Source organism: Podarcis liolepis (genome assembly GCF_965112155.1).
Source record: "Podarcis liolepis genome assembly, chromosome: 5".
In the NCBI taxonomy this organism is placed as follows: domain Eukaryota; kingdom Metazoa; phylum Chordata; class Lepidosauria; order Squamata; family Lacertidae; genus Podarcis; species Podarcis liolepis.
This window is the reverse complement of record NC_139556.1, coordinates 92,221,722-92,248,432: the sequence shown is the minus strand read 5'-3', so window position 1 is coordinate 92,248,432 and position 26,711 is coordinate 92,221,722. Positions and strand designations below refer to the sequence as shown.

The 26,711-nt window shown below is 46.9% G+C and overlaps 2 long non-coding RNA genes across 2 annotated transcripts in view; both read left to right on the top strand.

Moving 5' to 3' along the window:
* Positions 1 to 20,171, top strand: part of LOC310707543 — a 30,713-nt gene extending 10,542 nt beyond the window's left edge. Inside the window, exons 2-3 of the long non-coding RNA XR_014526563.1 lie at positions 15,800 to 15,860; positions 19,653 to 20,171. This is a non-coding gene — a long non-coding RNA (uncharacterized lncRNA). The remainder of the gene's footprint in view (positions 1 to 15,799; positions 15,861 to 19,652) is intronic.
* The window catches only part of LOC310707552, a 345,072-nt gene that overhangs the window by 169,579 nt on the left and 148,782 nt on the right, over positions 1 to 26,711 (top strand). The window lies entirely within an intron of this gene.

The following is a 26,711-nucleotide window of genomic DNA, read 5'->3' as shown; positions in this document are numbered from 1 at the left end:
TACCTAATCGTGGCTAAGCTAGGACCCAGGGGAACCTTCACTCCTTGCTGATGATGTCACTGAGGCACTGCATATAAATACAGTTTGTAGAGCTGGCCAAGGTATAGATCAAGCCTCTAGCTTTTCAGGCTCGGACTGGCCTATATTATTTTAAAAGATGAGGCACTATTTCTCACTGAGCTGAGGTCTGGACCTGATTAAACTGGTGAAAACCTAGAAATAATAATAATAATAATAATAATAATAATAATAATAATAATTTATTATTTATACCCCGCCCATCTGGCTGGGCTTCCCCAGCCACTCTGGGCGGCTTCCAAAAAATATTAAAATACTGTGATACATCAAACATTAAAAGCTTCCCTAAACAGGGCTGCCTTCAGATGTCTTCTAAAAGTTTGGTAGTTGTTCTCTTTGACATCTGGTGGGAGGGCGTTCCACAGGGAGGGCGCCACTACTGAGAAGGCCCTCTGCCTGGTTCCCTGTAACTTGGCTTCTCGCAGTGAGGGAACCGCCAGAAGGCCCTCGGAGCTGGACCTCAGTGTCCGGATAGAATGATGGGGGTGGAGACGCTCCTTCAGATATACTGGACCGAGGCCGTTAAGGGCTTTAAAGGTCAGCACCAACACTTTGAATTGTGCTCGGAAACGTACTGGGAGCCAATGTAGGTCTTTCAAGACTGGTGTTATGTGGTCCCGGCGGCTGCTCCCAGTCACCAGCCTGGCTGCCGCATTCTGGATTAGTTGTAGTTTCCAGGTCACCTTCAAAGGTAACCCCACGTAGAGCGCATTGCAGTAGTCCAAGCGGGAGATAACCAGAGCATGCACCACTCTGGCGAGGCAGTCCGCAGGCAGGTAGGGTCTCAGCCTGCGTACCAGATGGAGCTGGTAAACAGCTGCCCTGGACACGGATTTGACCTGTGCCTCCATGGACAGCTGTGAGTCCAAAATGACTCCCAGGCTGCGCACCTGGTCCTTCAGGGGCACAGTTACCCCATTCAGGACCAGGGAATCCTCCATACCTGCCCGCCTCCTGTACCCCCAAAATAGAAACTTACAAGAATATGAAAGGGAAGCTTTTGAAGACCCCTCTACCTGTAGGAGTTGGCGTGCTTGCTTGTTACCCTATCTCCCTGCCTCATTCCTCAGCTGTTGGTACCACGGGTTAAGAACTTAATTCGTTCTGGAGGTCTGTTCTTAACCTGAAACTGTTCTTAACCTGAGATACCACTTTAGCTAATGGGGCCTCCCACTGCTGCCGTGCCGCCGGAGCACGATTTCTGTTCTCATCCTGAAGCAAAGTTCTAAACCCGAGGTACTATTTCTGGGTTAGCAGAGTCTGTAAGCTGAAGGTGTCTGTAACCTGAAGCGTCTGTAACCAGAGGTACCACTGTATTTGCAAAGTTTAGGAGCATAGGAAGCTACCTTATGCCAAAGTCAGACTACTGGTCCATCTAGCTCAGAACTGTTTACATTGAGTGGCACTGACTCTCCAGGGTAAATTCCCCGTTCTACCTAGAGGTGTTGCAGACTGAACTTGCAACTTTCTGCCAATTGTGACATGGCAGTTTGCTCTTGAGATTAATGGAATAAAATTTCCTCATTGTTAGGGTTCTCATATGCCCAGAACTTCCTGGACATTGCCACATGACAGTCTGGTCTGGGCATATGGCAACCCATGTCGTAAGTGTAGTTTTTGGCGAATTTCCTTAAAAATAGCTCAAAAACCATGGCCACGACTGTAATCCGTAAGGAAAAGGGTATATAAGCAGACACTATGCACAAAAGAGGGACGCGGGTGGCGCTGTGGGTTAAATCACAGAGCCTAGGACTTGCCAATCAGAAGGTCGGCGGTTCGACTCCCCACGACGGGGTGAGCTCCCTTTGCTTGGTTCCAGCTCCTGCCAACCTAGCAGTTCGAAAGCACATCAAAGTGCAAGTAGATAAATAGGTATCGCTCCGGCGGGAAGGTAAACGGCGTTTCCATGCGCTGCTCTGGTTCGCCAGAAGCGGCTTAGTCATGCTGGCCACATGACCCGGAAGCTGTATGCCGGCTCCCTCGGCCAATAAAGCGAGATGAGTGCCGCAACCCCAGAGTCGGTCACGACTGGACCTAATAGTCAGGGTCCCTTTACCTTTATGCACAAAAGACCATGCAAAGACGCGGTTGGTGCTGTGGGTTAAACCACAAAGCCTAGGGCTTGTCAATCACAAGGTCGGTGTTTTGAATCCCTGTGACAGGGTGAGCTCCTGTTGCTCGGTCCCTGCTCCTGTCAACCTAGCAGTTCAAAAGCACGTCAAACTGCAAGTAGATAAATAGGTACCACTCCGGCGGGAAGGTAAACTGTGTTTCCGTGCACTGCTCTGGTTCGCCAGAAGCGGCTTAGTCATGCTGGCCACATGACTCAGAAGCTGTACGCTGGCTCCCTCGGCCAATAAAGCGAGATGAGTGGCGCAACCCCAGAGTCATCCATGACTGGACCTAATGGTCAGGGGTCCCTTTACCTTTACCTATGCACAAAAGACCATGCAAAGAGTCTTTGCCTCCTGAACTCTGGAGTCTTGCATAGACCTTGCCGCAAAGTACACCTGGAAACATGAAAACCAGAAACTTGCTTTAAGGGAAAAAATTAATGCAGGAATTCTCAGGTGGCTAAAGTTTGTCCCAAATGCCACACCTGGAAGATAAAAGGAAGAGGAAGCTCTGATTAGATCAAGTCCAAGAGTCAAAGTTTATTCTGCAATTATATTGCCTGGGGCAACATCGCTGTGTCACAAATTCAGAATTCCACTCAAACTCTTTTATAGTCAGCAGGCAACACAGGTCTTTTTAAAACTTTAACAACACCCTAGCAACACCTTTCTCCTTTTAAAAGAACCTGGGAGGATGGAAATGTTTATTGTAAAAAGGCAGATGAAATAATCCTTGGCAAGTAAACTTCAGTCTGGCGCATTTGCTTCCAGCAGCTGCACCTTTCATGCTTTCCATATGCTAAGTAATTTGATGATGACATTGATGAAGCCTCAGTCATGACCTTGGACAAATTGTCATCACACCTCCTTAGCAGCTATGTCAGTTTCTCGACAGGCTCTACATAGGATAGAGTCAATCAAAGAAAGTGACTTAGCATTCATGGCGCAGCTTTTTAAAAATGGTGCCGTGTCTGAACCAGTTGTCATTCAATCCCACGTGCTATGCTTGGCCTAAGAAACCTGCACCTTTTTCGTTCTTGGTTCCTCAGCCCAGATTTCTGAAAGCGATTATCAGCTTGGCAAAGTCGCTGCAGCTTTGGGCAATTTAGCCTCAGCAGTACGAGAGGGAAATGTACAACCAGGATGAAGCAACATTGCTGATGCTTTGAAAGGGTTCATTCAGACAGCTCCAAATTACTTGCTAGTGATAGGTAGGGTTGCCGCCATTTTGTGCGTGTGGCTCCCACATCTTTCAAAGCAGCAGGAGGCAGACACTAGACCAAGGATACAGGGGCATAGGAAGGGAGCGGTAGGAGCAGTCCACCCCAGGTGTCGTTCCTGGGGGGGGGGATATGACAAAATCCCCCCTGGGCGGATCACCGCATCGCCCCCCTGGACGCCGATCGCCATGCTGATCACCCCAAAGGGGTCGCGACCCACACTTTGAGAACCACTGCTCTAGTGTGTTGGTTGAATGTGGCTTACAGTTCCTCTCTGAAATTCATATTTTCTGACTTTTCTGAATTCTGCAATGTAGTCCTCCAGTTCAGTGATGTGTAAAATAAAAAATAAAAAATGCACATACCCGGATAAAGTGTGCATAAAGACATATTTTTTGAAAATAATGTACAAGAATGTGTTGGGTTAAGAGAAATTGCTTTGAAAAAAATGTGTATAGAAGGCACAATTGCACACAAAAATGTGTATATTAAAAGAAATTCACACTAAAACTGTGAGACATTTTCACGAGGATCTTAAACACACGCACACTGATTTGGAACTGTGAAGAACTCAAGAGTGGAAAAACAAGAAACCCAAACTGACATGCTTCTCCAGCCACAATCGTCAGATCTGAAATTTACAGCATGTTATTCTTTGAAGGAGAACTACTTGAGAATGATTTAGAGATGGTCTTGCACTCTGAGCAGGCTTGCTAAGATGTATAAGACTGAATCAGATAAATGATGGAGATGCAATGAGGTTGAGGGAACGTTCTTTCATATGTGGTGGACCAGTAAAAGGGTAAAAGAGTATTGGGAAATAATCCATAATGAATTGAAAAAAAAAATGTTTAAAAGTACTTTAAAGAAAAGAGTCCTTTTTGTTGGGAATAATTCAGATGGAAATTCCCAGGTGTCAAAAAAGGTTATTTATGTATGCCACTACTGCGGCCCATGTTTTGTCAGCCCAAAAATAGAAAATGAGCGAGGTCCCAATTGAAGAAGAATGGCATCTTAAACTGATGGAATATGTGCAGCTTGCAGACCTAACATATAGAATAAGAGAAAACAAGAAGAACACATATTTAAAGAAGATTGGAAAATGTTTATTGAATATATGGGGGGAAATTGTGCACACTTGAAAACATTGGCAGCATTAGGATAAATTCATTAAGAGAATAAGGGAAATCATTGATATTTTATGGTTGTTTAAATGAATATTCTAAATTGTAAAACAGAAAATTTAATAAAATTATCTATCTATCTATCTATCTATCTATCTATCTATCTATCTATCTATCTATCATCTATCTATCTATCCTATCATCTCCCACAAACAATCCTCCCTAATATACAGCTTTTTGCAAGCCACCATGGGGGTGCCAACTGACCATGGAACTTTGGTGTGAGAAGATAGCTAAGTTTGTAATCCTACACGCGTGTTCCCCTTGAACTCAGTAGAGACTGCTTCTCTGTAGACACATACAGGATTGCAATCCTGTACATTCAGTCCGAGTCCCTTCTCTGTGTGTCCCCATCCAGGGACGCGGACTTATAAAAAATATTGGGGGGGCCCGGGAAAGCTCATGAATAATAAATAAGCTCATGAATATGCAAATAAAGTGGCGCCACCTCCTCGTGAGCGAATAGGGGAGAGCGTGCTGCGCCTATTAATCAGCTCCGAAGGAAATTGGGTGGAGCTTTTGCTCGGGAGGGAGGGCAGGAGGCATGCAGCCCGACCCTGTGCATTTTGGGCTGGGGGAGGGGCGGCGATGGCGCTCTGCTGGAGGGGCGCTGGAGATTATTGGGGGGGCAGAGCCCCCCCAAACGAATTTTTGAGGGGGCTCGGGCCCCCTCAAGCCCCATGGAGTCGGCGCCTATGTCCCCATCCAAGGGAGGCCTGGATGAAGATAACATAAGAACAGGCCTTTTCAGTGGTGGCTCCCTGCTTGTGGAATGCCCTTCCCAAGGAAACTTGCCCAGCGCCATCATTACATATCTTTCAGCACCGGAGCAAAGCCTTTATTTTTGGATTCAATGGTCTGTGGCCTCTATTACCAGGTTGAATATTGTAATCCTGCTTTTTAACATAGAAATATGTTTTAGATTTTCTCTGTTTTCTTTTATGTTTGTTTTAATGTGAATTTTATTTGTTTGTTGTAGGTCGTTTTGAGCTGCTTTTGTAAAGAAACGACCGATAAGTTTAATAAAAAAATTACATTAAACATATTTTTGTTTGCACAAGAGTTGTGAAAGAGTACTGAGTGTCAGGAAGCAACTGAAGTTTGCCTAGGCATCTATCATATTTTTCCTCTCCATAGGGTATCTGGCAGCATTGAACACAATAAGATTCTGAAGCCAATTAAAAGCTAAAATATGCTAAATCAATGTGTCAGCGACTGCAAGAGGAAAAAATTCCCCAAAGAGAAGTTAAAAAGGAAAGCACAGAACAGAAATAATATGATGATCTGTCTTCTAATCCCCAAATATTTCATTCCATTTAAGATGAAAACTGAAAGAAGAATTCCATTCCACAACTTTGTATTTAGCAGACGTGGATCTGAATTAAGATTAATCTTCTTCAGTCAGGTTAGGGAAAGCTTGGCTCAGAAATTGCTCCGTTGTCAATATTTCCAATTTGCGCAGGGCACATGTTTATCGGAGCAAATTTTCTCCAAGTAGATTTGTATTAGGCTGAGAGTGCTCAGCTGTAGATAATGGAAATGAATGGGAACCGAGTCTGCTTAGGCCTGTTTGGAGAACTGCAATTAGAAGGGTCAAGAAGCATTCCTCATGAGCAGGGCCAACAATATCAGAGTTCATTGGACGGTGCTGTTTCAGCTCTGCTAACAAATTCAAGCAACAAGCAACAGTTGCTACTCCCTGATTCTCCAGGTAATCCAGCAACATCTATTGAAGCTTTCTGGCATTTTTTCTTTCTCTCGATCTAATCTCTATCTATCTCTATCTCTATCTCTATCTCTATCTCTATCTCTATCTCTATCTCTATCTCTATCTCTATCTCTCTCTATCTCTATCATCTATAGCTATCTATCATCTATCATCTATCATCTATCTCTATCTATCTATCTATCTATCATCTATCTATCTATCTATCTATCTATGCAGGTTTTGGTGTCTTCGGGTGTCTTCCCGTGTAAGAGTTGGGGTGTCTAGGCGACGTTTCGACGAGGTCTCACTCGTCATCTTCAGGCTGGTGCTTTCGGCTTCTTGTTACTGGAACAGAGCAGGATCTCAGTGTTTGAGTTCCTATAAATACTGTTGAGGGGGTGTGGTGTATAGCCTCCAACGTTCTGGGCAGAGAGGAAGTTCTCAGGTTAGTGTGCCTTTTCTTCTTTTGTTCCTTAATTACTTGAGGGATATCTTGAGTGATTTCTTGAGTGATATTCTGAGTACCACTTAGGTGGGTCATTAGGTGTGGATTAGTTGCTAAAGCTTTCGTGTCTTGACCTCTTGAGCTTGTGAAGAGTTTTTCTGAGAAGATGGCTGTACTGCACTTAGTTGTGCTCTGGCTTGGCTTCGTGTATAGGGGCGAGCTGTGGTTTTGTGCCCTGTGCCAGCCAGATCTGTGTAGGGATTGCAGGGGGGTGCAGCATCCGGAGGTGCCACTATGGTTTGGCTACTGGATGGTGTCTGTAATTTATCTGTGGAGAGGGTCTGGGTTTGGGTCTGGTGTGGTTGATTGGTGATGGCGTTCTGTGTGCCTCTGGTTCTGGTGTCGGTTTTTGTGGGGAGGGCTAATTTCCAGATGTCTGGCAGGCGGGACGTGTCGTCACGCTTGTTCATGTTGTGAGGGTGTTTCTCTATCTCGATGGCTTCCATGATTATTCTCTTGTGGTGATGTTCCATGTTAAAGAGCAATTTGGAATCTGCAAAATTAATTTCGTGTCCTGTTTCTTTCATGTGTTGGAAAAGAGAGGAAGTTTTTTCTTCTTTTTTGACGGCATTCTTGTGTTCTGCGATACGTGCATTTATTCGTCTGTTTGTTTGTCCAATGTACGTGGCTGGGCAGACTTTGCAGGGTATTTCATAGACCCCTTGGTTTTCCAACTGGATTTTATCTTTGGGGTTTCTGAGGATATTGGCTATTTTTTGGTTGGTGCAAAAGGCTGTTTTGATATTGTGTTTATGGAGGATTTTGCTAATTTTATCTGTAGTGCCCTTGATATAAGGAAGGAGGGCCATGCCATTGTTTTCTTCTGTGTCTTGGTTTTTGGGGGGTGTTTCTTTTTGGATTAGCTTCGTAACCCTGTTTTGCTGGTATCCATTGGCGATTAACACATTTGAGAGATTCTGTAACTCAGTTGTCAAGTGGTCTTTGTCAGCCAGGCGTTTGGTTCTGGAGATGAGAGTCTTGGCTACGGAGTTTATTTGTGCAGGGTGGTGGTGTGATTGTGCATGTAAGTAGCGGTTGGTGTGTGTTTTTTTCCGGTAGATAGTGTGTCCTAGTGAGCCATCAGGTTTTTTGTAGATTAGGACGTCAAGGAAGGGAAGTTGGTTGTTGGCTTCTATTTCCATAGTGAATTGTATTTTGGGGTGTAGGCTGTTGAGATGTGTGAGGAAGCTATCTAGTTTTTCTTTCCCGTGTGGCCAAATTACAAAGGTGTCGTCAACATATCTGAGCCAAAGTTTGGGTTTGTGTTCTGACTTGTCTAAAGCATTGGTTTCAAAGTGTTCCATGTACAAATTTGCGATGACCGGTGAGAGGGGTGATCCCATAGGTGCTCCTTCTATCTGTTTGTATCTTTGTCCATTGTGGATGAAGTACGTGTTGGTTAGGCAGTGGTTGGTCAGGTCCAGGATGTATTCGGGGGGATTGTACCCTCTCCACAGATAAATTACAGACACCATCCAGTAGCCAAACCATAGTGGCACCTCCGGATGCTGCACCCCCCTGCAATCCCTACACAGATCTGGCTGGCACAGGGCACAAAACCACAGCTCGCCCCTATACACGAAGCCAAGCCAGAGCACAACTAAGTGCAGTACAGCCATCTTCTCAGAAAAACTCTTCACAAGCTCAAGAGGTCAAGACACGAAAGCTTTAGCAACTAATCCACACCTAATGACCCACCTAAGTGGTACTCAGAATATCACTCAAGAAATCACTCAAGATATCCCTCAAGTAATTAAGGAACAAAAGAAGAAAAGGCACACTAACCTGAGAACTTCCTCTCTGCCCAGAACGTTGGAGGCTATACACCACACCCCCTCAACAGTATTTATAGGAACTCAAACACTGAGATCCTGCTCTGTTCCAGTAACAAGAAGCCGAAAGCACCAGCCTGAAGATGACGAGTGAGACCTCGTCGAAACGTCGCCTAGACACCCCAACTCTTACACGGGAAGACACCCGAAGACACCAAAACCTGCATTCTTGTACCCGTGAAAATCTACGAAAGCAACTATCTATCTATCTATCTATCTATCTATCTATCTATCTATCTATCATCAATCAATCATCTCTCATCTATAACTATCTATATCTATCTATCATCTATCTATCATCTATCTATCTATCTATCTATCTATCTATCTATCTATCTATCATATATCTATCTATCTATCTATCTATCTATCTATCTATCTCTATATCTATCTCTCATCTATATCTATCTATCTATCTATATCTACCTACCTACCATCTATCTATCATCTATCTATATCATCTATCTATCATCTATCTATCTATCTATCTATCTATCTATCTATCTATCTATCTATCATCTATCTATCTATCTATCTATCTATCTATCATCTATCTATCATCTATCTATCTATGTTAGGCTAATTGGACCAGAGGCATAGGAAGGGGGGTGCAGTGGGGATGGACCGCCCCGGGTGTCATCGCTGAGGGGGATGACATTCGCTGCACCGCCTGTCTGCGACTCCCAAGCCTACCCCAAGCCATTGTCAGGTGTTTCATTCTCTCTCGTGCTGCAGAATGTGTGACTGCTAGATCACATGCTCTCTGTGTTGACATTCCATTCTTTGGAAGCATGGGAATGGGAGGAACTGTATGCCACTTCCATCTTCTTTGTTTTCTATTATGTTTTTGTTTCTTTCTCGGAGGAGAAGAGACACACGATGGTTACATTGTTCTTTATTTTGATCCTGTAAATAAATCACTAAACCCAGATGCTACATATCCTCAGTCTCAGCTTCTGCTAAGCTCTCCTGCTTGCTTGAACATCTGGAGGGGTGAATACTGTCCTATTCTGTGCTATGAGTTCCTGATCGGTGCTGGGAGTGTTGGAAAATTCCATTCCACCTTAAGTTGCAGACGTGTGAGATTGTTACATGTCACATGTCTGTTTACGTTCCAGCACAGTTTGCTGGGAACTTCTGTTGTGATAGCTTTTGCTTTTGACTCTCTCTCTGAGGAGACGAAAGAGTGACAACATGTCTTCTTTGTCCTGATTTATGCTTAATAAATCTGTAGTTTGTTAGTATGTTTCCACAAGCCTCACGCCACTTCTGTTTGCGCAGTATGCTCTGTTGATCTAGTGTGCTCAGGCTTTGAAGTCTGAGCCGCTGATTTACGTCGCACCAGAGGTCGGGGGATCATCACAGCTGGAAGGGCATGATTCAGCTGGGGGCATCTCAACCCCCAAAGGATGCCGACAGGGAGAAGGCTGTCTCCCACCAACAGCAGTCGGGGGAAGGGGGAGCTGTGCTGCTTTGCCAGCGGCCTTCCCCCCTTCCCCCTTCATTTTGGCAGCTCGGGGGAGGCTTGGGAGTTGCGGGCAGGTGGCGCACCGTTGCCCCGCACTCCCGGGCTGCTGGAGGAGGTAGGCAGGCAGGCAGGGAGAGGCTGGGAAGGAGGCAGGGGAGCAAAGAAGTGGAGGGAGGAGGAAAGGAGAGAAGCAAAAGCTCCCTCAACTCAGGACCCAAACCCTGGAACGTGGAGGAGGAGGTTGAGAACAAAGGGAAAAAAAGTTTTAAGTGCTTATGCTCACAGTGTTAAGTAAATAAACCAGAAAATAACACTTGCAATAATATAATAATAATAATAATAATAATAATAATAATAATAATAATAATAATAAATAATAATTTATTATTTATACCCCGCCCATCTGGCTGGGCCTCCCCAGCCACTCTGGGCGGCTTCCAACAAAATATTAAAATACAGGAATGCATCAAACATTAAAAGCGTCCCTGAACAGGGCTGCCTTCAGATGTCTTCTAAAAGTCTAGTAGTTGTTGTTCTCTTTGACATCCAGTGGGAGGGCGGATACTGTAAGTATCTTATTTTTCCTTCTTTTAATAATTTCAATTTTTCCTTCTTTTAATAAGTTTCAATGTGGGGGGGGGGCATGCGACAATAAAATTTTCACACTGGGTACCACCTGACCTTGCTACGACTCTGGGCCAGACCTCTCTTAAAATCCTCACATGAGCTGTACACCTTTAAGCCACTGGATGGCTCTGCGAACCAGATGGAGATGCAGACGTTGGGGAGGACCATGGCAACCAGCAGAGGAGAAGTTGGGCTTTGTGGTGCAAAGGCTTTCCTTTGTGTGCTTGCTCACTTTTGTAAGTCACAGGCCACTTGCAATGCTGTGCTTTCTCCTTGGCGGTCTATTGCTAAGAAGGTACCTACTGCCTTCTCCTCATAGTTCCATAACAGGAATGGCGCCCTGTCGCTTCCAGAGCTTGTATGCAATTAGTAAGGACTCAGGGAAAAACCGACGCACCGATATCTTCGGTGCAGCTATCCCACAAGCCTCCATCCTTCCCCTTTAAGAAACCCTGCACCCTTGTATAGTCACACGCTTTATCTTGTAATTAAAGGCTCTTATCATGCCAAGCTATGTTGTTAAAAATAGCCCACAATCCTCTACAGACTGGAAGGATAATAAGAGAGGGAGAGTTTGTGTGTGCTGCTTAAACAATGCTCAGTAATGGAAGGCTCCAGGATTAGCTCTGAAAAGCAGGCGGAGGATCTTTGTGTAGGACAAAGCCAGGGAAAGAAAGTTTAAACAGATAAAAGGAAGGAGAAAAGGAGAGAAAGGAGAGAAAGGTTGCTCCCACACTAGCCTGTTTCTTTGGGACTTTCTTCTTTGGTTAGCTCATTTTTTTTTATTTTTACAGAGAATCTAGATGTTGTTGTTGCCAGATTGTAGTGTTCAGGGTCTGATTTGGGGCAATTCTTTTGATGTAAACTGTTATGGCAACTCCAGCCTCTCCTGTATGGACAGGCAAAAAAGAAAAGAAAAAGAAAAAAGCTATCTTTAGTTTTTAAGGGCTACTGTGTCTTTAATCAAAAGCTTACTGTTTGCACGTTCAGCACATTTTATTGCTTCCTGTTCATCATGGCAGGGGAATTGGTGATGAGTTGTCTATTTAATGACACTGCAAGCCACTTAGATCTGTTGGGGTGAGCATGGTTAGGATCCAGAAAATCTCTGGCTGAGCCAGAAGGCTCCTGGGTATGCCAGGGAAACTATCTCAACCTGACTCAGCCAGAGATACGCTGATACAGCTTCTCCACCCTGGTTCAGCCAGGACCCAGCCAGTTTTGCTAAGCCTGATAGATTCTAAATTAGCATAAGTCCTGAAAAAGGGACATTATGGGGAGTTGGCAGAAGTGCGACCAGGGGAGGGGAACTTAGGCTACATCCTAAACCTGTTCAGCATAGTCAAATGACCTGGGAACCCAGCCTAACGTAAGCCAGGAAAAAGGGTGATGCAATTCAAATTATTTTTTAAAGGCTTGTTTCCCCTCTTCCTGACTTGGCTGCTTCAACATGCACCTGAATGGAGTTTAGATCTGGCCTGCTTTATGCCAGCTTAATTTTAGCCAGCGTAATTTACTCCAGTTTCTTATGCTTAGGATTGCTCCCTTAGTCAGTTTCTTTTCCCTGTGAAGCAGGTGGACAAATACGGTAATTATTTCCCTGATTTCTTTTTTAAGTAGCACTGAAAGGTTCCAAGGTGGATGGAAGCAAAAGCAGAAGAGCAAAATATCACCTCAGACTAACAAAGCACACACATTAGGCTTACAAAGTTATTTTGGTGCCTCGTTAAGAAAACCCCACAAGTGCCTCTTCCCACTGGTGGACGAATGTGGGGGTGTGGACATCACGGTCGCCCCAGCCACGGGACGCTTGGTGCTTGGCACACATTCCCAGGACACTCAGCACTCGCCGTGCACACCCCGGGATGCACACCACTTGCCGCGCATCCCCCAATGCGCATCATGCCCCCCGCGGGCAGTGTGCCACACCCTGGGACCCACACCAGCCACGCCCCAAGATGTACAGTGGTACCTCGGGTTACATACGCTTCAGGTTACATACGCTTCAGGTTACAGACTCTGCTAATCCAGAAATAGTGCTTCAGGTTAAGAACTTTGCTTCAGGATCAGAACAGAAATCGGGCTCCGGCAGCGTGGCGGCAGCAGGAGGCCCCATTAGCCAAAGTGGTGCTTCAGGTTAAGAACAGTTTCAGGTTAAGAACAGACCTCTGGAACGAATTAAGTACTTAACCCCCAGGTACCACTGTACACTGCTCCCGATGCCGGAGCAGGTAGCTTCTCCACTGCCTCTCCCAGGGCATAAAAAAGAACAATAACTAAAATGACAATTTGTGACCATTCATGACACTCAAAATCAGCTGCCTGAGGCTGCTGCCTCATTTTGCCTAATGCTCAGGCTGGCCTATTCATGTGGGCTATACATGATCGGCTAAGCTAGCAGTGTGAGAAATGTGTTGACTCCATGAGATCAGCTGCTAGAGGCATGACACATTATCCAAACTGGCTGAGACTAGTTGTGGAGAGGTTGGTGGGGAAAAAACAACAACACCCAAATCTCCACTCAGATAAAGCACCTGTAACACACAGGGAAACTGTTGCTATGGTTGTTAAGAAGCCATAGCAGGCAGCATAAACAAAGTCCCCTCCCTCCTCGTTTCCTCTAGGAGGTCAAAGTAGTTATATCAAGATTTTGAGAGAGGAACCCTACAAACTGTTGGAGTTTGGATCTGGATGTTGACCTATTTGCTGCAAATTCATATTTTAATCATTGGTTTGGATCCAGACTTTCATTCTGTGAACAGAACAGAATTCACATTCAAAAAAATGACTGTCCCTTCTTCCCCTTTCCTTTGCAGCCCCCTTTCACTGCCATGGTGCTTGGAGGGCCCTTGGAAACAGTGTGGGGTGTGTTATTGGTGTGTGTGTGTAAATTGCCTTTACCCTAATTTGAATGGTGGACCAACCCAATATTAATATTTATATACAGGGCACGCAAGGTTGCGAATGTGATCCATGCGGGATGCACATTCGCAACCCGCAGCGTTCATTACGGCATCTGCACACGCATGGGTTGCGATTAGGCGCTTCTGCGTATGCACAAAGTGCATTTTAGTGCTTCTGCGTATGCGTGACCACCGAAACCCGGAAGTAACCTGTTCCGGTACTTCTGGGTTTCAGCAGTCCGTAACCCGAAAAAACGCTACCTAAAGTGCCTGTAACCTGAGGTATGACTGTGTGCATATTTCATATTCTAGTGTGATATTTCAAAATCCTCAATCCTTGAGTGTGACAGGTTTTCTTTTGCGCTGCCTTTTCTTCCATTTTCATGGTCTGCTTTGGTGACATAGGGGGTTTTTTTTTTGGCTTTTCATTTAACTGTACAGTGGTACCTCAGGTTAAGAACGTAATTTGTTCCGGAGGTCCGTTCTTAACCTGAAACTGTTCTTAACCTGAGGTACCACTTTAGTTAATGGGGCCTCCCGCCACTGCCGCGCTGTTGTCGTGCAATTTCTGAAATATTGGGAAATTTTGGAACAGGATGGAGATAGACTGAAATTGCAGAGTTTTGAAAAACTAAAAAACAAATTGCGAGACTGGCTTCATTATTATCAGATAATGGAGGCATACAATTTGGATAAGAAAATCGGCTTCCAGGTGGAAAAATCAAAATTAGAAACAGAATTGTTAGAACCCAAAACTAAGATTTTGTCAAAGATGTATAACTTGCTGTTGAAATGGAATACTCAGGATGAAACGGTGAAATCTGCTATGATTAAATGGGCACAAGACGTTGGATATAACATAATGATGGCTGACTGGGAACAGTTATGGACCACAGGTATGAAGTTTACGGCATGTAATGCCTTAAGAGAAAATATTATGAAAATGATATACATGGTACATGACCCCATTCAAGCTTGCAAAAATCTACCATTTGCCTGATAATAAATGTTGGAAATGTAAGGAAACTGAAGGTACATTCTTTCACCTATGGTGGACGTGCCCAAGGATTAAGACTTTCTGGGAGATGATTTATAATGAATTTAAAAAGGTATTTAAATATACCTTCTTGAAGAAACCACTGAGGGTCAGAAAGCCGGGAGTCAAGAAGCCAAACACAGCAAGACAGGAAGCGTGTTGCTGTGGCAAAGAGCCAAAGGGAATTGCTGACTTTATATCCCTTCCCAACTCTTGCATTATATACCTTCCCAACTCTGAGAGCTCTGAAGTCTCTCAGCCTCACTCACCCTCACTGTCTTGCCCCTGGTCCCAACGTCCTCAGCCAGGACTTCGACAGCCCGTAAACCAGACCATGACAAGCTGTGGGAAACCCGCAAGCAGGAGCCAAGTGCAACAGCATTCTCCCCTTTTGTGGTTTCCAGCAGCTGATATTCAGAACTATTACTGCATCCGCCCATGGAGCCAGGGTATAGCCATCATGGATAGTAGCCATCGCTATATCTCTCCTCCATGATTGTGAAGTTCCATGAGCAGAGGAGGTTCCTTGTTTCAGAAGATCATCCTCCAAGTTGTGATGGGGGAAGTGTGGGTTAACAACTGCTAGGGTTGGAATGTTCCCAGAATTGAAAATCTGGACAAAGTTGTTGAGCTTTCCCCCCCAAAATCACCATACGTACTTGTCATGCATCCGGGTTTCCTGGACATTTTGCCAATTCAGCAAAAATCCACCCAGACGCCATTTTGCAGCCCGATGTGTCTGGGAAACCCCAGATGTATAGCAATCCTAACAACTGCTTGATGGAATAATTGCTGGAAGTGATTGAAGAAGAGTGAAATGCACCTTCCAATTTAATCAAACTCGGGTCTCCAGCTGTTTCTGGACTACAACTCCCACCATCCCTAGCTAGCAGGACCAGTGGTCAGGGATGATGGGAACTGTAGTCCGAAAACAGTTGGAGACCCAAGTTTGGGAAACCCTGATCTAGAGTAAGTTCTAGAAAGCTGCACCTGCGCTCCAGGTATCAATGATCTGGGCAACTACTGCTCAACTGGAAAGGAAATCCCTAAACATGGACTATGGAAATGGAATGAAAAGAAACAGGAAAGACTTGTGAGTGATATCTTGCCAATGATATTTTTAGTGAAAAGAAGGAAGCGGTCGAGGAAGAGGCAGACTAGGAAGGAGAACAGCAGGTAGCCCAGGTAAGAGGAAAATTCTTTGTTTTCTTTTGGATGTCCTCCCCCCTGCTGTTGGATCCTTTCCGTCTGCCTGTTTGAATGCTGCCCAGCCTTTTAAAGGTGATGGGGGAAGCGAGCTGGGTGGTTGATAAGAAAGGAATATGTCTAACCACAAAAGAACAGATTGCATTGCCCATACTTTTGTGGTCCAGCAGCTCAGCTGGAGGGGATGATTAAAAAATGGACAGAGCGCAAGCAGGAGTGGTGGGGGGTGGCGCATTCAATTCTTCCCTCCCAGAGTCATTCTGCTTGACAACATAATAGCACAAAGGTCATCCCCACATCTTCGCAACAACAGCAGGGCGATGCGTGGCCTCCGAAGGGCCAGCTTTTGAGAGCAGCCGCCTCTCTAGTGCTGGCGGAGAGGGTCTGGCTCTCTGCCCCTCCTTATCACGTATTTCTTGGTGTTCAAAAGCAAGCCAGCAACACACATTATGCAAAGCAAACAGCAGCGAAATTACAAGCACAGCTGTTGCAGGGCCGGAATGTCATGTGATCCTGCAAGGGGGAAAAAAAAATCAAATACGCTTTCTCTGGTTATCAAGGCTGTAATTACTCCCTGACAGCTTTCTAGGCTTCTCTTAAAAATAAATATCCCAGGCCCACTCGGGTTAACTCTTTCAGGGTTCTGAATGCCAGGATTGCCGGTCTGGAGGCAGAGCAAGCTGATGTGTACAGGGGTAACAGGCAGGTGGGCAGGTGGGTGCAGTGGCGTAGTGTGGGTTGCTGTTCCCCGGGGCAAGGCAAGTGTTGTGTGCTCCAGGTGGACTGGGAAGCTGCGGTGGGGGCATGTGTAGAGCCCATGCCAAGGGTGAACGGAGCCTGCCTCCAACAGGCTCTTCGCCTGTTGCCCCCACCCACCCACTAGAACAATCCACCTGTGCCTCAGCTGTCAGGGCTCTGTGCTTGTCATGGGTGCACCTGATTGTGCCCCATCAAAAAATTGCACCTGGAGCCATGGACCCCCCAGCCCAGCTCCCCACACTACGCTACTGGTTGCCCTGGTCCATCCACTCAAGGACTAAGCCAGTTGCAGCTGGCAGGGCAGCAGTGCTTACCTGAATTCCCATGACTGGTGTTGCCATGGCTTACTGGGGACGAGGCAGCAGTGAGGTTGGTGTGGCGGAAATGTCCCAGCAGTAGCACCATATTGGCTCTGCCAGTGCATTTGCACCACGTCAGCCTCACCGCTGCCTTGTTCCTTGCTCTATTCCCAATGGTAAGATGGAAGATGGGATTTGACGACTCAGGGCAGAGCATCTGTGGAAGGTCTGAGGTTTAATCCCTGATATCCCCAGGTATGTCTGGGAGGGGAAAAAACACACAAAACCTTTCTAAATTCCTGGAGAGCAACTGCCAGTCTAGGTAGACACCATTGTGCTACCCAGACCAATGCTCAGACTTCATATAATGCAGCTTCTAATGTTCCTTTTGGGACTCCTGAGAGTCCCATGGACTGCAAGAAGGCCAAACCTCTCCATTCTGAAGGAAATCCGCCCTGAGTGCTCACTGGAAGGACAGATCCTGAGGCTCCAATACTTTGGCCACCTCATGAGAAGAGAAGACTCCCTGGAAAAGACCCTGATGTTGGGAAAGATTGAGGGCACAAGGAGAAGGGGACGACAGAGGATGAGATGGTGGGACAGTGTTCTCGAAGCTACCAGCATGAGTCTGACCAAACTGCGGGAGGCAGTGGAAGACAGGAGTGCCTGGCGTGCTCTGGTCCATGGGGTCACGAACAGTCAGACACGACTAAATGACTAAACAACAACAATGTTCCTTTGTCTCCACCTTCGCTTCCCAGCACCTTGAAAAAGAAAGGAAAACTTTCCTTTGTCAGCCTGTTTTTTTAAGGGAGTTGGAACTCTTGACAAACGTACTGCTATTACTACTAACGACGTGAGAGCTTGTTCCTTCATTACTCTCTCATTGCTGCCTAATGACCTAAACATCTTAAGCACATTTTGGAGAAGTTGCCTGAGGTGCATTGATTTCGTTTCCTCCGTGAAGGACTTTCTGCTGATGTTCAGTGACGCAGCTAATCTGCTCGACGCAGCAAAGAGGGCTTGTCTGTTGCTAGCTGTGGACTGCTGCAGTAGATGCTTCAGAAAGGAAGACGAGCTATCCCTTACCTGGAAGACCCTCTGTTCCCTTCCAGCCATGCACATAATCTGTTATGCTCATCAGCCCTGCCTATGAGGATAGTACCCGAAAAAGTAATTTGCTATCAGGCTTTAATTCCACGGAAAGCAAGACAAAACTGCTTTATATAATTGGTGTTTTTATTAATCATGCTAATAAACACCCACCATTTACCATAAGTGGGTCACAGAAATGTAAAAATGCAATCTTACAGTAAGTTCAAGCAGTTTACAATAAAAAGAATAGGGTCCTAAATCTCAGGTGCCAAAGGACAAAGAGAGCCGTGCAGTGGTGAAAGCCCTGCTGTGCTAATGCAAAGCCCTTGCACATTCTTCTGCTAGTAGGACTAGCTAGTTGAATCCTCTCTACCACCACCATCATTCTGTGCATTTCTTAAGAGCTGATAGTAAAGAAATCTTAAGGAGGACTAATAGGTGATAGGAACACAGAAAACTGCCTTATAAAGAGCCATACCATTGGTCCCTTTAGAAGAAGAAGAAAAGAGTTTGGATTTGATATCCCGCTAAGGAGTCTCAAAGTGGCTAACAATCTCCTTTCCCTTTCTCCCCCACAACAAACACTCTGTGAGGCGAGCGAGGCTGAGAGACTTCAAAGAAGTGTGACTAGCCCAAGGTCACCCAGCAGCTGCATGGGTGAATGGGGAATCAAACACGGTTCACCAGATTACGAGTCCACTGCTTTTAAACACTATACCACACCACACTGGCTCTCTTTAGGTCGACTAGACCAGCCTGATCACTAACCTGCGGCCCTCCAAATGGTTTGGATTAAAACTCCCAACATCTCCACCTATCTGGAAGACACCAGGTTTGGAAAGGCTGGCCCACACCTATTGGCAGCAGATCTCCAGGGTTCCAGAAAGGAGCCTTTCCCAGATCTTTCTGGAGATGCCTTGGGTAGAATTCAGGGCCTTCTGCATGCACAACGCATGTGTTGCCAGTAAGCTAAGGCCCTTCCCCAGCAGCCACCTCTGACACGAAAGACTTCTCTGCCTAAGAGGCAGGATAGCCACTGGTAGCCAGAGCAGAAAATAGTGGGTGAAATGGGAAAATAGTCTTGTTGTTGTTCTTTAGTCATGTCTGGCTCTTCGTGCCCCATGGACCAGAGCACGCCAGGCACTCTTGTCTTCCACGGCCTCCCGCAGTTTGGTCAAACTCATGCTGGTAGCTTCAAGAACACCGTCCAACCATCTCGTCCTCTGTTGCCCCCTTCTCCTTGTGCCCTCCATCTTTCCCAACATCAGGGTCTTTTCCAGGGAGTCTTATCTTTTCATGAGGTGGCCAAAGTATTGGAGTCTCAGCTTCAGGATCTGTCCTTCCAGTGAGCACTCAGGGCTGATTTCCTTCAGAATGGATAGGTTTGATCTTCTTGCAGTCCACGGGACTCTCAAGAGTCTCCTCCAGCACCGTAATTCAAAAGCATCAATTCCATGGTATCAAACAACTTCATATGTTCCTAAGCTAAATACAGTGAGCATTTTTATTCGTTCCCTTAAATCCCCCCAATTTGCACCAGCTCGAGATCTGACCCTCTCTTCATCTTCCACATCCTTCTTTGGTGCTACTCATTTCTTCCCTTTTTGCCTTGTTTTAGGGCACCTAGAAGATCGGCACAGCAGGCAGAAATTCAACATGGAAAGTCCCCCCCCCCCAGCCAATTTTCTGCTGTTAGGGTACCATGGGGAAAGAAAGCTGGCACATGACAGCAGCATGAAAATCTCCATTATACAATCGCACCGTCCTAGTACGTATGTGAACCTCGCAATGATTCCTTGGTGAGAAGCTGAATTCTGACTGGGGTGAATGTTATCTTCGCCTTTCCTTGGAACCACAGAGAAGACAATTCCCTCCAGAGCTATTGGCAGACTGCCATTCAATCCCAGAAACATATGGAGAGGAAAGCAAGCAGCCAGCTGAGATGCTACTGGAGCATCAAATGTACGCACTGAAGCAAGAACTGCAGCCAGCCGATGTCCAAGCAACCGGAGCTGAGGTTAGCTGCCTACTGCTAGATGGACAGGCAATTAAAACACCAAGTCCTGGCTTGGAAAGTCGGGGGCTTGTCTGTGGATGTTGTGAAACTGGTTGCCTTGGAGGTTTTCCAAAGAAAGGCTGGGCTGTCGTTTATAAGGAGGTGTGAGAATAGGGCCTGCCTCGAACATCACAAAGAGAGTGGATGTGCCACGTAAAAGCTGGCAGTGGAAAAATTTCAGAACCTGAAATAGTTGTGTAACAGGCACATGTTCCTCCGGTAAAAAGAGGAAGGAAACAAGCTTAAGACCTTGCGATTCCTAAAAAGGCAATGAGTTAAAATGGACAGTACATTGTATTAGAAATATGTTATTTTGTAACAGGAAGATTGTAAGCCAAGCCTCCGAAGGAGGGGCGGCAGTTAGGGCTTAAAACCTTCATGCATTGCTTGAACGGGGCTCTTCGGTCACACGGGGATGTGATGGGAGCCCGCCTTTGCAAACGCGACCCAATAAATATATTTGGTTAACCAAGCTAAAGGTCTCAGTCCGTTTATCCACGTTTAGGATTTTCTCACAAATTTGGCGCCTCAACGTGGGGCTCCTTACCGTCCAACGGGGGAATCAGTGGAGACGAGGGGCTTGAGGCGCCTCTCCTTGATTTCAGGGAGGTCCGTCCTCTCCACCCGACCCGCCGTGGGCGAAAGGGGCTAGACAAGACCCACAGGAAAGTAATGATCGGTAGGATCTCCGCCGTTTGAAATACGGGCAGGAGAACTTGCAGGGACGCCTGCCTGTCCACTACCTGACGAAGGACTGGACTGACCGACAGGTGAGTAGAAGGGAAAAAGCAAAAGGGGGATTGGAAAACTGGGAGGGAGACAGAACTCCCTGGTGAAAGAGAAGTCCAAACGGACGCGTGAGAGTGGACCGGATTCCTGGCAGTCCGGCGGGAGGATTAGCTTGTGGTTCCGTCCTCCCGCGAGGGAAACGGCCAGGCGATTCCGCGTGTTTGTGTGTGTGATTGGGGAGTATTTTTGTGACAATGGGGAAGGGACAGAGTAAGTCCGCCCGCAGAGAACGAGAGTCTGAAAGAAAGGCGGCAAATGACGCCGGAAAAAGGAAACGTATAGATCCCAATTCACCCCTGGGACAACTTCTGCAGCAATGGTCCGAGGAAAATTTACAAAAATATACCCGGAACCTGGTTAAAGTCACCATGATAAGACTTTGCCGGGATCTGTGGCCCGGTTATCCGATTGGCCCAAATGGGGCCTATCGTTGGAGCCCGGAGGGGGAGGTGGATAAATATTGGATGAACCAGTTGAGAGCAGTCAGGAGGGGCGGCGCCCGGGTCCAGCCCCACAACCAGGACCGGGCCCACAGTTGGGGTTGGGCACGGATGCCTCCAGAACCCAGCCTAGTGCTCCAGAGACTAAGGAGGGGCCGGAATCCGAAACGGAGCTCCCTCCCCCTTATTCTCTGGACCACGGACGTCTGAGAAAGGAACTAGAAAACCTGAATAAGGATCTACAGAATTTGCCCATGGATCGCACCCATGGGTCAGGTGGACGGAAGCGTCCGCCGGCAACGCAGGGAGGGACACCCATAGCTGCAGTTTGGCCATCTCCCGCTAGTTCTCCCGGAGTAAATAATTACCCTTTGAGGGAGGTCCCGGGAGGGGTAAATGATGGAGGAGCAGCCGTAATGGTTCACGTAGTAAGCCCCTTGAAGCCCAGTGAACTGCGAGAGCTGAAAAAACCCCTACCCAAATTACATGAGAACAGCCAGGAGGTGGCGGAACAATTAGAGTTGTGGATGGGACCGCACACCCACACGTATACGGAATTAATGTATATATTGGGGTATTTGTTCACTCCGGAAGAAAGACAAATGATCCGCACAGCGGCCATTACAGCATGGGATGCAAGACACCAAGGGGCGGCGGGGGCCGTAGCGGGAGACGCAAAATTTCCTCTGGCAGAACCTGCATGGGACATAAACATTCAAGCTGATCGAACTAGGATGAATGACTTAAAAGACATGATATTGGAGGGCATACGTAAGGCGGTCCCTCAGACAAGAAACCTTACAAAAGCCTTTGAGGTCTGCCAGACGAAAGAGGAATCGCCCGGGGATTTCGCGGGTCGTATACGGGAACACCTTGTCAAGTATTCAGGAATCCAACCGGATACTGAAGCTTTTACCAACCTCCTGCGCATGCAATTTGTAACAAAGTCCTGGCCGGACATCCAGAAGAAGTTACAAAAATTGGAATGGCAGGACGCCACCATGACCGAACTGGTCAGGGCGGCACAGCAAGTGTTCGTTAATAGGGAAACGGCGAAAAACAAACAGAAATGTCAAATGATGGTGTCAGCCTTTCAGGCAGCGGCGAATAAACAAACGCCGCAAGGGAACCTGGAAAGGGGGGTTCTCCCCTTTTCGGCAAGGAGGGGACAGAGGGGAGGGAGGCCGGGGCAGAGGACAGGGGATCGTCTGACTTGTTTTCGGTGTGGAAAAATGGGACATTTTGCCAGGGAATGCAGAGCCCCTCAGCCGATGAGAGAAAATGGGAAAAAATAAAAGAACTACTGACACAAGCCCCGGTGTTAGCACTGCCCAACCTAAAACTGGTGTTCCACCTTTATGTGACAATAGCTCCACAAGTAGCAATTGGGGTCTTGGCCCAGAAAAGAGGGGGGCGGTTTCAGCCGGTGGCATTCCTAAGTAAAACACTGGAACCTGTGATTAGGTCCTGGCCAACCTGCATTCAGGCTGTGGCGGCCGCTGCTTTATTAGTGGTGGAAAGCAGGAAACTAACATTTGGGGCTCCAATAATAGTGCACAGTCCCCACCAAATTTCCTCCATTCTCACAAACGTGGCAGCCACCTGGATGACGGAGGGACGTTTGGTGACCTACGAGACAATTCTTAGGACTAGCCAAGACATTGTGATAGGGACGGATAGAAATTTAAACCCTGCCGAATTCCTTGCGGGCGCCCGGAAAGAGTGGGAGGGGGACGAACACGATTGCAGAGAATCTATAGAAATAGTCTCAAAAGTAAGGGAGGACTTGGAGGAGACGCCGCTGGAAAGAGGAGAAAGATGGTATACAGATGGGTCAAGTTACGTGAAAGAAGGAAAAAGGAGATCTGGGTATGCGGTTGTGACTGAGGAGGGCGAACTCATAGTTGCGGCAGCATTGCCAGGGACGTGGTCAGCTCAAAAGTGTGAAATCATGGCCCTCATGCGGGCTCTCGAAGAAGCACAGGGACTAGAGGTAACAATTTGGATGGACTCCCGGTACGCTTGGGGGGTGGTTCACACATTTGGAAGAATGTGGAGAGATCGGGGATATATAAAAGCAAACGGAAAGGAAATAGATCATTGGAAACTAGTGGACCGCCTTCTTAAAGCCTTGATGGTCCCCTTGCGGATCGCTGTAGTACACATCCCGGGACACGGTAAGGGAAGGAGTCCCGAGGAGGAGGGAAACCGGTGGGCGGACAAACGGGCGAAAGAAGCCGCAGAGGAAGGGGAATTGGAAGCAGGAGTTAAGGAACTGGCTCTAAGGATCCCCGTGATCGAAGGACCAGTGAAGGGAGGTGTTTTTACGAAAGAAGAAGAGGAACGCCTGCAAAAATTGGGATGTACGCGCGGAGGGACTGGGGAATGGAGAACAGTCGAAGGGCAACTGGTGGTGAATAAAAACACAATGAGAGGAATATTGGAGAAAATCCATGAAAGTAGCCATGGAGGAACTGAGGCCATGATTAACACCGCCAAGGCTCTATATTGGAGTCCAGACATATGGGCAATGGCGCATGGGGTGGCTTGGAAATGTCTGATATGTCAAAAGGTGAATAAAACTAGGGCAAAGCAACGGGAAAAAGGGGGTCGCCCCCTAGCTGTTTGGCCCTTTCAGCGGGTCCAAATAGATTTCACAGAGTTGCCAGAGAAGGGAGGGATGAAATACCTGCTGATACTGAAAGATCACCTTACGGGCTGGGTGGAGGCGTTCCCCAGTCGAAGGGCAACTGCCCAAGTAGTCACTAAGATCATCCTGGAACACATCATTCCCAGATATGGAATGATGGAGGCGATGGATTCCGACAGGGGAACCCATTTCACCCAACAGGTGCTTCAGGAAGTAATGCGGGCTTTGGGGGTAAGATGGGACCTACACACCCCTTGGCACCCCGAGAGTAGTGGAAAAGTGGAGAGGGCAAACGGGGAAATTAAGAAACATTTGACAAAGTTGTATTTGGAAAATGGGCTACCTTGGACGAAGAACCTCCCTCTGGCCCTTATGAGAATTCGAACAACCCCGAGAAAAGACACAGGGGTCTCCCCATTCGATATGTTAATGGGAAGGCCCTATTTAGCCTGCTTGGGAAATCCCATTCCGGAGTTCCGAGACATGTTTTTGAGGAAATACTTGAAGACATTGTCCCAGTCTTTATTGTCTCTTCACAGACGAGGTCTTTCGGCGCAGAGACCACCTCTCCTTGGAAGCCAACATCCCCACCAGCCTGGAGATTGGGTGCTCATAAAAACCTGGTGGACTGAGAAACTAACCCCGGCTTGGGAGGGACCGTATCAAGTTCTGCTGACAACTGAATCGGCAGTGCGGACCCGAGAGCACGGGTGGACACACTATCACCGGGTTAAGAAGGCACCACAGGATTGGACTGCTCGGGTCGACTCTAGCAACCCGCTAAAAATCACGATCCGACGAACCTAGGTAAGGGGGGGGATGAGCTCGAGGAGGAGAAGGATGGACTGGCCAAAGATGACCTGGACATTTTTGCTGTGGGCCACGGCTGCAATCACGGACGAACAGGCCTGCACGGACTGCATCCAAGTTACCAAAACTGGGACTGTTGTCACACGGACATTGATGTATTATAATGTTGCTCCGGAATGTGAAAAAGAACTAGGACCTTGTGTCCATAACCAAACCCAATATTTCAGGTGCAGAACTAAGGAAAACAAGACCGAGTGTTATGAGCCCCTAGCAGTAGGGCCCATTACATCCAGTATATATGTGTATGGGTATAAGGGAGGGACGGCAAATAAGGCTGGAGAAAGAGCGCACATGTTTACCCTGGCACAACAAAGGCGAGGGTATATAGCTCACAACATCACGAGGGGTGCAGATAAGGTACATGTTTGTTTTGATGCATGCATTGCCATCACAAAGGGACAGGGGCCTAACGATCAAGACGGAGTTACCTGCGGGTCACTGAGCTGGGAAAGAGCTTACCTCCAGGAAAATAAGTATTTATTCCAGCAATTTGCCGGCTCTAACGTAGGGGCCACCTGGATGATCAATTATTGGTATACTAAGGGGGTTGATGAATCACCTTCGTATCAGGGTCCGGAAGGTGTCAATATTACCCGGGCAGGAATTTCTACGACCTGTAGCTCGGGGAAATGTAACCCTGTGTGCCTATGGGCTAGGGAATTGCCCTCCACTAGCCCCAAATATATCCATGTGGGGTTGGGGATAGATGGAACTGGGAAGGATCCCTATGGGTATTTGATCATAATGATTCACACTACCAAAGTAAGCAAAAAACCTATATCAGTATATGAAAATTTCGAAGAGGAAATACAGCAACTAAACAATTTACCTTTACCCCCAAAAGCAAATAACATGTTTCTAAACCTGGCTGAAACCATAGCCAAAGAACTAACAGTAAGGAATTGTTTTATGTGGGAGGGGGAAAAACATGGGAAGGGCTGAATTTTAAGGAATTATTCGGCTCATGGTTCCCAAAGTTGCCAGGGTTGCAAGCCATCGTAGCCCTAATTGGATTAATAGCCGCAGGATGTGTATTGATCCCTTGTGTGTTACCTATCTTTGTCAGGGCAATCAACAACTCCCTCTCCCTGTTAGCACAGCGACATGCTGCCACCCAAATGATGGTAATGAGGTATGAACCTGTGCCTACAGAAGAGGAGGAAGGGAACCATTTGGATTTATTGTGTGAGTTCGAGGCAAGCATGAAAAAGAGGGGGGATTTGTGAGAATAGGGCCTGCCTCGAACATCACAAAGAGAGTGGATGTGCCACGTAAAAGCTGGCAGTGGAAAAATTTCAGAACCTGAAATAGTTGTGTAACAGGCACATGTTCCTCCGGTAAAAAGAGGAAGGAAACAAGCTTAAGACCTTGCGATTCCTAAAAAGGCAATGAGTTAAAATGGACAGTACATTGTATTAGAAATATGTTATTTTGTAACAGGAAGATTGTAAGCCAAGCCTCCGAAGGAGGGGCGGCAGTTAGGGCTTAAAACCTTCATGCATTGCTTGAACGGGGCTCTTCGGTCACACGGGGATGTGATGGGAGCCCGCCTTTGCAAACGCGACCCAATAAATATATTTGGTTAACCAAGCTAAAGGTCTCAGTCCGTTTATCCACGTTTAGGATTTTCTCACAGAGGGATGGGGAAAAAAATCTGATACGCACGAAGTACATTTTTGAAAAAACCAAGACTCCTTGCGCTCTGCTCTGCTCTGCTCCCCCTTTCTTCCTACGCAGGGCGGCCTTGCCCTCTGCTTGCAGCTCAGAGATGGGGCATCACGTGGGACTGGCCCTTGGCGGTGGCAGCCTCTTCTCCTCCTCCTCGCCTGCCCTCCAGCAGCCGCTACAAGCTGCCAAGGGAGGAGGCTGGCA